The following is a 14,732-nucleotide window of genomic DNA, read 5'->3' as shown; positions in this document are numbered from 1 at the left end:
TGTCTGGCCCATTGTGTAGGACAAGCCATTAGAAAACTGATGAAATTTATCTTAAGTTAACCAATTATTTCTTCTGAAGTGTCATAGCTAATGTGCACATAATGTACCCCAGAGTCTTTGAAAAAACGGAATTAAATAAAAACAACCTTTCAAAAATTAAAAAAGTTTCCCGTTACAGATGTTTTAAAAAGCTGTATGATTCTCCCTACCACCAAAGTTCATTGTATTATCTCCTTTCTGTGATTGATGGACATAAATGGCCAGGCTCATTTTACAAGCTCTGTGTCAGGCTAATAGACGGAGACTGAATGGTGTTCTTATCGACAAGAGACTTGATGTGGCAAATGACAGCACACATAACTAAGAATTCATAACAGAATAATTATGTTAATCAAGAAATAATGTTCATCACCATTTCCTCCACTCACAGAGAACACAGAGCTGAGAGGCCATTTTTGGGGAGCATTACCAAACAGGCAACATCTTTACACATGCTTGTGAATTCTGTTCCAGTTAGGAAGTAGATGGGATTTTCTGATGAATGGAAAATGTTAGGGAGTGAAGACTCCCAGGAGTAAGACACCTTGAATACACCTTCCCAGAAGCAATGAGGGCTTTTTATATGCAAGTTGCAGTTTGAAGAACTTAGCATGCCATCTGAAGTTCTTTCTGGTTTTATAACGTTGAGACTGTCATTAGCATTTCTCCGGATGGAAAGAACATGTAAAAGGCTTCTTTTGAGGCTGTTTATCCAGTAGCTCTAGGTCCAGCCCCAGAATCTAAACTTGATGGGCCATGCCCCCCTCAACTGTGCCATCTCCATGAAAGGGGATGCCAGAAAGCGTGGTGGGTAGACAAGTAGGATGATGGACTTGCTATAGAGATCATTATCTTCACACTGTCTTATCATTGCTATTCTGACTATGCAATGGGAGTGAAAGGAATCTAGGCCAGCAAGCGGTTCAGTAGCTAAAATGTCCACCAGGAAGGCCTGACAACCAGAACCAACATAATAGTGAAAGCAGAGAACTAACTGCATGAAGTTGTCCTCTGACCTCTATACATGTGCTATTCCATGATCATTCTCCTCTCACAATATTAATCATTTCCAAAGAATGCCATAAAGGTTTCTCGCTTTTCCACCAAGTGCTGGCATACAAAAGAGTTCCACAATAGCCAGGAATAGAGTATAATAAAGGTGTATTTATCTGTGGATAAACTCACAGAAAGAGTAGCGATCTGCAGTTTTCTGCATGTGATGGGAACTGGAACGAAATCCAGCAGCCAAGGGGCCTGCACATGCTTTTAGTCTGCATTTATAATACATGAGACCATGCCCAAAGGGGGCCAGTATCTTAAAGGCTATTGGCTGAAGGAATTTCCACAACACCTCCCCCTTTTGTCTAAATAAAAGAGTTCTAAGCCTAATATAAAACTATATACAATAAGAACAACCATCAAGCATTGTCCAGGGAAAGAAAAGGCCCAAAGTGGGTCGATATCTTAAAGGCCATTGACTTCAGGAGTTCCCACAGCAACCAAGCTTGAGACATTTTGAGAGTTTCATCTCTTTGCTATCATCCATTTTCTCGCTATGAGATTGGAAGAAGCCATACTTTTCTTCATTGTGTGAACAGCACTATTAAGGTGACATCAAGAGACACTGGTGGTGGTTATCTGATGGAATATGGAATGAATTATCAAGATTCTTTGGGTGACAGTTATTGCACCACTATTTGATACTCAGCTTCTACTTCTGTTTACTTACTCCTATTTCCACCTCCATCATTATCGTCTTGTCTTTCTCGCAAAAGCTTCAAGTGAGACAACTGCTTCTCCCCCATGCTTCAGGTAAAAATACATTTTTGCTTAACACATTAGTTCAGCTGACATGTGATTATTAAACATGTGTGCCATGCCAAAATGTAAAAGAAATTCTACATCAGATGTTTTAAATAAAATTTTGAAATGTTCCCACTCTTAAGAAGCGGTAGTTTAGTTGGGTCAATAAATATACAAGTAACTGTAAGCAAAGGACTCAGAGACAATTCTTATATGAAACCTGGAAGCATGTCAAAGTTTCAAACAGGGATCAGGGACTTAGAAGTGCGAAATCTGGGTCACTGAAAGGTGGCTTTAAAACCAAGTTCTGTGGGAAAAATAAGCTGTGTGTGGGTGTTTTCATAAATCTAGTATGTAATTTTTTTTGCTAACTTTTCTCCTTAAAGTGTGTGGTTTGTGGAGAAAAATATCTTAGAGGTGAGAGAGGCAGCATTTGCAGAATGATCCCCAAAATCCCTGCTTGGTCTCTGGGATGCACATGTTTCTGTGCTTCTGTTCTTTTACCCACAGAATGAGGGTTGTGATACATACAAGATGCTTACTAAGCAGCCATGAGCTTCCCATAGGGTGACCCTGGAATTGAAGTGAGTTCCTGGGGGCGTGTAGTAGTCACAGCAATGCTTGGAACCAACTGCATGTTTAGTTACTAAGTTATTTGATGGGGATGGTGAGTTCCTGATTTGTGCCTTTTGGAAGCTTGGATGTTAGGATGGTAATAACTATACATTATAAAAGTGGAAGGGAAACGTTGGGAGCCACACAAAGAAGTCATGATCCATCAGGAAGCCCACTGAGAACTGATTGACCCTTCAAAAATACCCCTGTTGAGAAGTTCCCCTTAAGATGATTAAAAACAAAAACCCAGATAATCTCTGCCCTCAAATTTGTGTAGCAAGGAGTCATTCTTACCTTTGGCCTTTCCAGAGTGTTCTCAACCCTACACAACTTGGCAAACCTAATTTTGTTAGGAATCTTCCTGCAAAGATTTAGACAAATGCCCCCCAAAGGACCACATATTAAAGGTTTGGTCATCTTTCTATAGCACTCTTGGGAGATGGTGGAACTTTGAAATGGTGGTGTCTTGTGGGATGGAATTATAGAGGCTATGACCTTGATGGGAGGCACATCGAGACCACAGCCCCTTTCTCCCTACTGCCCTCTGTTGGCTAGTTTTATGTCAACTTGACACAATCTAAGGTCACTAGAGAGGAGGGAGCCTTAACTGAGAAAATGCCTCAGTAAGATCAGACTATACACAAACCTGTAGGGTATTATTTTTTATTATTGATGGGAGAGGGACCAACCCCATTGTGGCAGGTGGTCCTGGGTTCTATAAGAAAGCAGGCTGAGCAAGCCATGGGTAGCAAGCCAGAAGTAGCACTCTTCCATGGCCTCTGCATCAGCTCTTGCCCTGCTTGGGCTCCTGTCCTGATTTCCTTTGATGATAAAAACTATATGAAAGTGTAAGTCAAATAAATCCTTTCCTTCCCAATTTACTTGTTGGTCATGGCGTTTCATTGCAGCAACAGAAACACTAACTAGGACACCCTTGCTTTCTGGCTACTGTGACACCCTCATGGTCTGCAGTTGCTTTGCTCCCTGCACTTGGGACATGACAGCGTGGCAGGCCCAGCTATCCACTTCTTGATGGACCCGAAGCAAATGGAGCACGGTCAGAAAGCAAGGGTGGTAACCTGACCTACCCCCAGTGACCTACTTCATTCAACATGCATGCCCTTCTTGGAGTTTTTGCAACCTCCCCAGATAGCATCAGAGACTAGATGCTAGCGGTCAAAACATGAGCCTATGGGGGCAGCTCATACTTAAAACACAACATCAACCATTTTGTCCCAGTCATAGAAGGCTGACTGACTTTCTCTGGTTCTTACCCATCACTCTGACTGCTTGGCCCAGTCAATGCCACTAACCTAGGTGGAAATGAAGGTCTGACTTTTCCAATCTCATTGTACTCTGAACATTTGTTGTTTTATTTTCAACATTGGTTTCTCTGATCTTCATAGTAAAAAGCCACTTCAGAATCGTTTCTAAATATAGTCAGGTGTGTGCTAATTGATTTTTCTCTTTCTATCGAATTTTTCACAGCCAGAGAAGCAGCTGGAGTCAGTTTATTAACTAATTAGAGCTATTTGGCCTGGGAGATTCTTAACTAAGAACAAGAAGAGGAACCTAGTTTGAATGAAAGAAGCTAAGATGTTTTCCTGGCCCTGAGGGGTAGGGCTTATCCAGTTGACCATAGATTGCTTTCTCTACAAAGCTTGTGACTCAGAAATTTAATGAAAATCAAAATCTTCCTGAAAGATGTATATATTACATATATGCTGTGTTTGGTGTTCTGTTTGATTTTTAGTGGGTAATATTGGTATATTACAATCGTGGGTTATTTCCTATTTCAGAAACCTGTGTTTTAAAGAGCAACCACCCAGAGTCATTTAAGCCAAGAAAAGAAACCATTGACTTCTTTTGCTACAGTTTTATGGTAGGCTCTGGCCACAGGCATAGCAGACATTCAAGTAGGTTTTCTATCTCACTATGTTTTAACCTTCCTTCCCTCTTTATATGGCCAAGGTATATTTCTGGTTGTTTTCCCCTTGTGGAAAAATAGACGGTTTTAGAAACAGAAAACACAAATCCTCCTTGCTGGAAAGTTAAAAAGTAATCCCTCGGACATGGTGGAGAAAAGACCCAGGCTAGGCTTGCTCCATCAAAAGCCTAGTCATGGGTGATAACCTGTGTGTTCATTGTTTGATAGCCTGTGAAAATCAGATTTCTTTTAAGCTCCACTTTATGTGTTTCATGTTGGTCACTTCACTTCCTGTTACAGAGCGCTAGCCTCTGGGCTGAACAGCCACCATCTTCATAAGACCAACTGCACCTGCTTGCATAAGATCCTCCCAGCTGGCCTTGTCGGCTGTTGGCATTCCCTCTAGAAGGAGAGGGTGAGAGGGTCATTGGATCTTCATCTGTGGATCCATCTGGTTCCCCCCCCCCCCCATTCAGCTGAATGCAATTCTGCTCTAGTTACAGAGTCTGTAGACTTTAACTAGGCTAGAGTCTTTTTTCTTGTATCCTACTTGTCCAGTTCAGATGTCATGCACTTTGTCAATGGTTGAGGCATGGGCAGTTCTTTGCCCCAAAGCCAGTTGTGCCAAGAAGAAAACAAACTACAAGTGGAGTGTCTTTGGTGCCCAATATTTTCTTGGGAATAGATAGGTGCTGCCAGGAGCAAACATGTCTCTTGTCAACAGAATCTTAAGTTATGTAAATGCCATGTTCTACAGATCTTTAAAGTGGTTGAAGATTACCTATCTATGTGGAATACAATCTCTATGTTTCCAAAGAACCTGATTAGTCTAACAATAAGTTTGACAAACATGGATGATTATTGCTCTATAATTCTTAATACCTATATAGCTTAAAGACTAAGAATTCATATTAGAATATTAAATGATCTTTAAACAATTGTGCAATAAATGAGGACAGTGACCTCAAATGTAAACAATGTATACGTATCTTGATTAGAGGTAGAAATGTATAGTGCAATATGATAAATATATCCTAAAATCATATCTATATACAAAATGTCTTAAGCAGAGGTAGAAGCATGCATGCATACAATATGACAAAATAACTTTGACTAGGCGTACAAATATTATAGACAGAAATATAAACATATTCAATATAATTTGAATTTGTGTCAGCATACAAGAATTTATACCAATGTAAATTGTCCATAAATAATAGCTCATAAGTATTTATTATTCACAATTATTATTATTAATGTGTGTAAGTTCACACTAATCTACCTATTATCACATTCAGTTCTCTTTCTTTCTTGATCCCTGGGCCTACATATTCTCCACCCCAACCCTCAACCCTATACAAGTAATAACCAAACCCGAAATGGTGTCCCTAACTCTGAGGACAAACTTTGTTGGGAGAGGGTATATCATCTTCTAGAAATGTTTCTAGCTGTCATGGGGGTGATGTTCTTTCTATGGAATCCTGCAAGAGTAAAATGATGGTTATGTTTCAAGATTGCGCTTTTGTATAATTGCAAATGGTCTCTGAGTAGTCAATAGGGTTTTTTTCTGAAGTTCTTATATGGAATTCTGTCCAGAACATTGTAAGAAGTTGCAGCTGGTACCCAAAAATCAGTCTAATAGTAGTTCTATCAGCATCATGATGCCATTTCAACCAGGTGGCATTTTTGTTGTGGGGCCCCACTTTCTTCCTGGAAACTCCAAAGATTACTGCAGAAAAATCTACTGCTCATTGTGGAGAACTTAAACATTATTCATATAGACACATGTTCAAAAAAAGATATGATATAGACAAAATGGACATGGGGAAAAGCAAAATATTTCTTAAAATCTATCTTCTTTTTGTCCATGTTAGATGGCTCCTGACATGAGATAGAAATTCTGATTTTTTCTTTTAACAACATACTTGGATTTAGAAAAGGATAGCTATTGTACAATTCGAAAGCCAGCTCTTATTTTTAAGTAGAGATGTCCAGATAACAAAAATTTACCATGCAGATGATACCACATCGTAAGTCAGATTTCTTTTTGCTTGTTGATTCTTTCTGGATAGCTATCCTTTCATATTTATGTATCTAGATGTCCAAGGTATCTCAAATTTTTGAAGATGAGTACTTTCCTGCAAAGACAATAACAGAACCCTGCTGCAACCCTTATGAGGTTTTCTTACCACCTGTATAATTGCCACCTCTGTGGATGAGCTGTCATTTCTCTTTCTCAAGAGGTTTCTCTTTTTCAAACTGAATCTTTATTAATTTTGATGGTATACATAACTTTTCTTCTCCTGTGGAAACAAGAGCAAAACCTGTTCCCCAGCATAGCACATCTCCTGGTTTTCATTGTGAGGTGGTCAACACATCCTTGAAATACACTGGCTGATTTAATTCAGAAGTTTTTTTTTCTATTATCCAAAATCTCTCTTCTGCTGTTGTTCCTTTTTCATTAGCATTAAGAAAATTCAAGGTTAATAAAGCATTATGCAATCGATTTCTGGGGATATTTTCCATCCCTTTCTGTTTGTTTAGCATATCCATTATAGTTCAATTTGATATTTCTATAACTGCTTGACCTGTAGGATTATTTGGTATACCTGTAATATGCTTTTTATTAAAATAAGCAAAATAAACTGTTTTATTTGATTAGACACATATGCTGGCCCATTGTCTATCTTTATTTATGCAGGTATACCCATGATGGCCATAACTTTTAATAAATGCATGATTACTGAATCATCCTTTTCTGAGCTCAAGGCAGTTGCCTATTGAAAACCTGAATAAGTCTCAATGGTGTGGTTTAACATATTTTAAGTTTTCAAATTCTGTAAAGTAGAACACATACATCTGCCAGATTTCATTCTTTTGAGTACCCTTTGGGTTACTTCCTGCAGGTAATGGTATTTAGTTATAGAAAGCTCAAGTAGGACATCTCTTTATAATCTCCTTAACTTGTTGCCATGTAATAGAAACTCTTTAAATCTTTGATATTGACATGGTATTTCTTATGAAATTCTGAGGCCTTTAGCACTTCCAATTAATAATTGGTCAATTTCTGCATTACCTTGAGCTAGAGGACCTGACAGACCCATGTGGGATTGGATGTGTGTTGTTTATATGGGACAAAGCCTATTCTTGATTATGTCTTGAATCTGAATGAATAATGAAGTCAATTCTGTATCATCTGATATAAATTCAGTGGTTTCAATGTGCAAGACAGCTCTTTCTATATATTGTAAATCAGTAACTATATTGAGAGGTTCTTTAAAATCCCTTAGTACCATGAGAATAGCATATAACTCTGCCTTTTGGGCAAAATTATGAGGTCTTTGTTTAACCCTACTTAATTCTTCTGATTTGCAACCTGTCTTTCCTGATTTGTTTGCATTAGTAGAAAATATGTGGGCTCCAGTTATTGGTACGTATGTACAATTTGGGGAAGAATCCAAGTAGCTCTCTTTACAAGGTTAATTCTATCACTTTTGGGGTAATTGCTATTAATTTTTCTTAAAAATTAGCTCTTTGCCATGGTTAATTGTCTTCCCATAATTTTTTAATTTTATCAGTAGTAAAAGGCACTATAATCTCTGCTGGGTCTATACCTGCTACTTGACAATGTCTCAATTTTCCTTTTATAATTAATTCAGAGAATTTTTCCACATAAGTTTTTAATTCTTTTACTTGGCTTATGTGGTAAAAACTCCATTCTAAGATAATATCTTCCCTCTGCATTAAAATTATTATAGGGGAAATTCTGGAAGGCAGAATACAGTTAAGATTTGGATTCACTCTATCTACAAGTGCCTCCTGTAATGTCTCTTCAATGACTATCAACTTTTTTTTCTGCTTCAGATTTTAATTCCATGGGACTATTTAAGTCTTTGTTACCATCTAAGGTTTTGTTTAAATAAATTAATAGATCAGGTGTTATCTCAACAGCTGGTCGTAGACTGGAAATGTCTCCTAACAATCTTTGAAAGTCATTAAGAGTTCTCAGTCTCTCCTAATTTGTGCCTTTTGTGGTCTGATTTTCTGTAAACCTATTTTGTAAACTAGGTAATTGACAGAATCTCCTCTTTGTACTTTCTCAAGAGAAATTTGTAATCCATGTTTATGCAAAACTTTCTTTATTTCTTTAAACATTTCTAAAGTATCTGCATTTGAGTCAGATAACAAAATGTCATCCATGTAATGGTAAATTGTAGACGTAGGAAATTGTCATGTATTATTTCCAATGGCTGACTTACAAAGTATTGGTACAGGGTGGGGCTATTGAGCATTCCCTGTGAAAAGATAGTCCACTGGTATCTTCTAGTAGGCTGAGTGAAAGCAAATTTTTCTCTGTCCTTTTCTTGTAAAGGTATAGTGAAGAAACAATCCTTTAAATCAGTAACTATAAGAGGCCATCCTCTTGGTAATAGAGAAGGCAGAGGAATTCCAGACTGTAGAGGGCCCATAGGTTGAATAACCTTGTTGACAACTCTTAGATCTGTCACCACTTTCCATTTTCCAGATTTCTTTTTAACAACAAATACAGGAGAATTCCAAGAGCTGGTTCATTCCTCAATATGGCGAGCATCTAGTTGCTCCTGTACCAGCTGTTCTAAAGTCTGCAGTTTGTCTTTTGTTAAAGGCCATTGTTCAGCCCATAGGGGTTTCTCAGTTAACTAGTTTAGAGGCAAGGCTGTTAGTACCTCTGAAGATTTGCTAGTTTCTTTGTGTTCTTGTATAGCCTGAATGACTGGTGACCTTGGTTTAGAATAGCTTATAATATCCTTCCCAGAAACATGAGTTTTTGAGACTGCAGGAATATTAATCTGTGTATTCCATTGCTGCCATAGGTCACAACCCCATAAATTCAATATAATATTAGCTATATATGACCTCAGCATTCCTTTCTGTACTTCTGGCCCTATGCATTCAACCGACCTTGTGCTTTGTTTCACTTGAGATAAGGTTCCAATTCCTAGGAATTGAATATATACCTCTTGGAAAGTCCAATTTGCATGCCAAGATTCTGGAGTAATGATACTCATGTCCACACCCATGTCTAGTAATCCCTCAACTACAATGCCATTTATATATGCACTCTTAGCTTTAGTCTTTGATAATTTATAGAAGTCTGCCAAAATATACATTTCCTATTTCCTATTGAAGTTTTTGATTCATCCTCCATGTCTACTCCACCATCCAGAACAGTATGCTTTTTTTTCCCAGTGGGTACTGGATTGTTTAATTTTCCTGGTGAGACATGTTCTCCACTGGGAATGACTGGTCCTTGTTTGACATGGGGGCCTGTGAAAGGCATCCCCCAAGGAGTTTCCCAGTAATATCAGGTTGCCTTGTCTGTCTGTTGTTGACCTACATTCATTGGTCCATGTTGGCCCTTGCTATACCTCCTACATAAACCAGAAGGCTGAGTCCTCCTATTATTGCCATTCTGAGAAGAGATATTATTCTTAGGAATTCCTTGTCTCCAGTCCCTTCTTAGATGTCCTATTCTACCACAATTAAAACATTTGGCATTTTGGTGTCTCCTCATACCATTGGAAATCTCCTTTCCTACTCAGGCCACAGTACTATAGCCAAATGTTTCAACATTCATTGTATACAAGATCCATTCATCTATTGGTGGTAATCTGAGCTTTAAAGGTCCAAAGATCTTCTTGCATTCTAAGATGGCATTTTCAAAAGCCAAAAGTTTGATAATTACACACCTAGCTTCAGGGTCTCTCACTCCTACTTGGACAGCCTTAGTTCATCTTTGAAAGAAGTCACTAAAGTGTTCTCTCTGGCCTGGTTTAACCCCAATATATGATTCAACTCTCTTCCTAATTCCCGAATCCTGTCCCAAGCATTTAAAGCTCCCGTGCTACATAAAGACAAGGTGTTTTCGTTGTAGTGAGCCTGTTTCTGAGGATCAGAGTAATGACCCTCACCAAGACTTGATCTTGGGAATTCTCAAATCCTTTTGCTTTCCCCTGTTGTTTTAAATTTTTTTCTCTTCTCTCCAATAACACTTCCAAAGCAGTTGAGTTTCATCTTCTAAGACCACAGAGATTAATTGAAGCCAATCGTTTTGGGTAGCCTTATTGTTTGAAGCCTACATTTTCACCATTTCCCTGACAAAAGATGAACATAGTTCATAAGAATTATTGCTTGGGCTTGGCGGTGGTGATGCATGCCTTTAATCCCAGCACTCTGGAGGCAGGGGCAGGCAGATCTCTGTGAGCTCAATGCCAGCCTGTGCTACAAGAGCTAGTTCCAGGACAGGCTCCAAAGCTACAAAGAAACCCGGTCTCAAAACACCAAAAACCAAAAACCAAAAACCAAAATAAATAAATAAATAAATAAATAAATATTGCTTGTTTAATTTCTTTTAGATGGCTCATACGTATTAGTTCCCATGTATATTCTCTGACTACCTTAGGGTACTTATTGCCAGATGGTCTTTCTGAGGAAATTACCAGATATGCCGTTAAAGCTCCATGTAAGTTATCCAGGGGTCTGGCATGTACTGATGAGGCTAAATCCTGTCCTTGTACCTTCTTTCCCTGCTCATCAATTTCAATAAATTCCTCAATATTTTCAATTATTTTTGCTACTGCCTTTGATACAGTCTGAATCTATTGTCCAGTGTTCTGTTCTAATGCACTTATTGAGGATTTCAAGGTATGAAACTTGTCCAGTAAAGATAACGTCTCATTCTTGGACATAATTTTTATAGTGTGCATATTACCTTCCTGGAGAGATACCTTATCTGTTAATCTATCATAACTTTTTAACCGATTCTGATTGTTAAAATAAACAGTACAAATCCTTTCAGATAATTCTGTCAAATTGATGCTATCCCGCTCCATAGTATTGATCTTCTCAACTAGCTGCTTATTATTAGTCTGTAAAGACTGTATCATTTCTAAAAGTGCCTCATTTTGGCCCTATCATCAAACCATTTTTCATGAGATAATATGAAAAACAAAACTAATTCCTCAAATCAAATAAAGGAATGTAGAAGGAAAATCTCATAAGCCTTGCAGAATACCATCCATAGTATAAGCAAACTAATTATTGAACTTTTTTTTCTTCAGAAATCATTTATTTATTTATTAAAGATTTCTGCCTCCTCCCAGCCACCACCTCCCATTTCCCTCCCCCTTCCCCAGTCAACTCCCCCTCCCTCATCAGCCGGAAGAGCAGTCAGGGTTCCCTGCCCTGTGGGAAGTCCAAGGACCTCCCACCTCCTTCCAGGTCTAGTAAGGTGAGCATCCAAACAGCCTAGGCTCCCACAAAGCCAGTATGTGCAGTAGGATCAAAACCCAGTGCCATTGTTCTTGACTTCTCAGCAGTCCTCATTGTCTGCTATGTTCAGTGAGTCCAGTTTTATCCCATGCTTTTTCAGACCTAGTCCAGCTGGCCTTGGTGAGTTCCTGATAGAACATCCCCATTGTCTCAGTATGTGGGTGTACCCCTCGAGGTCCTGAGTTCCTTGCTCGTGCTCTCTCTCCTTCTGCTCCTGATTTGGACCTTGGGATTTCAGTCCGGTGCTCCAATGTGGGACTCTGTCTCTGTCTCCTTTAATCGCCTGATGAAGGTTAATATTCAGGAGGATGACTTTATGTTTTTCTTTGGGTTTACCTTCTAACTTAGCTTCTCTAGGATCACGAATTATAGGCTCAATGTCCTTTATTTATGGCTAGAAACCAATTATGAGTGAGTACATCCCATGTTCCTCTTTTTGGGTCTGGCTTAACTCACTCAGGATAGTGTTTTCTAGTTCCATCCATTTGCATGCAAAATTCAAGAAGTCATTGTTTTTTACTGCTGAGTACTCTAATATGTATATATTCCATACTTTCTTCATCCATTCTTCCATTGAAGGGCATCTAGGTTGTTTCCAGGTTCTGGCTATTACAAACAATGCTGCTATGAACATAGTTGAGCATATACTTTTGTTGTATGATAGGGCATCTCTTGGGTATATTCCCAAGAGTGGTAATTGCTGGGTCCAGGGGTAGGTTGATCCCGAATTTCCTGAGAAACTGCCACATTGCTTTCCAAAGTGGTTGCACAAGTTTGCATTCCCACCAGCAATGGATGAGTGTACCCCTTCCTCCACAACCTCTCCAGCAAAGGCTATCATTGGTGTTTTTTATTTTAGCCATTCTGACAGGTGTAAGATGGTATCTTAAAGTTGTCTTGATTTGCATTTCCCTGATCACTGAGGAAGTTGAGCATGACCTTAAGTGTCTTTTGTCCATTTGAACTTCTTCTGTTGAGAATTCTCTGTTGGATAGTTATGTTTTCAGTAATTTTTGTAAGTTTTTAGATCCTACCTGTCATTAGGCAATTACAGTGAGTTGGAATAGGTGTAATAATCGTTATTGGCCAGTAGTTGTTGCAGTTGCAGACACGTGTCCAAGAGGTGCTATCAGCAGTGAACAGCACGTGTTACTTAGGTACTGAAAAATATGCTTTGTTTAACAAATTAAGAGCAGTTATTAAGACGATCAAATGATTCAGAGAGTTGGGGTCCAAGATAAAGAGAAAACCCAAAGCTTTCCATCAGTGCAAACTGTGTACTGTGCACCACAGGGATCACAGGCAGCAGCGCGTGGGCCAGTATGTAATGTGCAAAGTGGCAGCATGTGGGTCACAAGCTGGGAACACTGAGCAGCAGTGTGCTGCATCTGAGTGCCAGCTTGAGCAACGAGCAGGAGAGTCAGTGCCCAATGTGCCACACAGCTGACAAACCAATCCCCAAATGGGTAGACTGGTCCCCACATTTGGGCTCAGGATGATGACAGAAGTTACAAAATAATCCCACACTAGTTCAGAATTACATATAATAAAGGGTTATTTATTTAGGGGTAGACTCTTGAACGAGGAACAGGAACTGAATCCAGCAGCTGGAAGCGAGAGCAGGAAGCAAGAGTGCAAGCATATGCTTTATGGCTGCATTTATAGAATAAGAGACCACACCCAGGTGGGCTGGTATCTTAAAGGCTATTGGCTAAAGGAGCTCCCACAGCACAGGCGGGTGTGGTGCTGGTTAGCAACTGAGTTCTTACATCCCCTTCTGCAGGTACAAAGCAGAGAACAAGCTAGACTGGGCCTGACATGGGCGCTTGAAACTTCAGATACCTCTCCTAGTAGCACACTTCCTCCAACTAGGCCACTCCTCCTCACCCTTTTCAAACAGTTTACCATTTGCAGACCAAATATTCAAATGTATGAGCCTATGGGGACTGTTCTCATCCTTTTCTGTGGCTGCCTCTTCACCTGTATGACAGTGCCCTTTGCTGGATAGAAGCTTTTTCGTTTAATGCAGTCCCATTTATCAGTTGGCCTTAATGCTTACATTATCAGGATGCTATTCAGGAAGTCCCATGCCAGTGAGTTTAAGCATACTCTCCACTTTCCCTTCTTGCAAGGTATCAGGTCTGTCATTGAGGGCCTTCATCCCTTAGGAGCTCAGTTTTATATAGAATGAGAGATGAGGATCAAGGTTCTTTCCTCTACACGTAGTTATTCAATTTGATCATCACCATTTGTTGAAGATGCTAGTGGGTATTGTTGGCCTCTTTGTCAAAAATCAGGTGGGTTTATATGTAGGCCAACAATTCCAGTCCATTGATGAACGTGTCTGATATTATGCCAGTACCATGAGGTTTTCATTATTATAACTCTGCAGAATAGCTTGAAATCTGGGATAGTGATACTTTGGAAGTGCTTTTAATATTCAGGATTATTTTTTTATTGCTCTACAAATAATACCATTCAAAATTTCCACTTCCTCCCCTCCTCCCATTTTCCTCCCACTTCCCGACTCCCCCTCCCCCTCCTCCTCCTGTCCTAAGAGAGGGTAGGGTACCCTGCCCTGTAGGAAGTTCGAGGCCCTCCCCACTCCATCCAGGCTGAGGAAGGTATGCATACAAATAGACTAGGGTCCCCAAAAGCCAGTACATGCAGTAGAGACAAATCTCAGTTGGCCCCAATTATTAGCCACATTCAAGGGTCCAGTTTGATCATATACTCGTTTAGTCCCAGTCCAGCTGGCTTTGGTGAGCTCCCATTAGATCAGGCACACTGTCTCAGTGGGTGGACCAACCCCTCGTGGTTCTGACTTCCTTGCTCATATTCTCCCTCCTTCTGCTCTTCAACTGGACCTTGGGAGCTCAGTCCAGTGCTCCAATGTGGGTCTCTGTCTCTATCTATATCTGTCGCCGGACAAAGGTTCTATGGTGATATTCAAGATAGTTATCAGGATAAGGCCAGTTCAGATGCCCTCTCCTCCACTGCTCAGGGTCCTCGCTGGGGACATCACCGTGGACACCTG

The sequence above is a fragment of the Microtus pennsylvanicus genome, chromosome 10 (assembly GCF_037038515.1).
Source record: "Microtus pennsylvanicus isolate mMicPen1 chromosome 10, mMicPen1.hap1, whole genome shotgun sequence".
In the NCBI taxonomy this organism is placed as follows: Eukaryota; Metazoa; Chordata; class Mammalia; order Rodentia; family Cricetidae; genus Microtus; species Microtus pennsylvanicus.
This window is presented reverse-complemented; position numbering follows the sequence as displayed.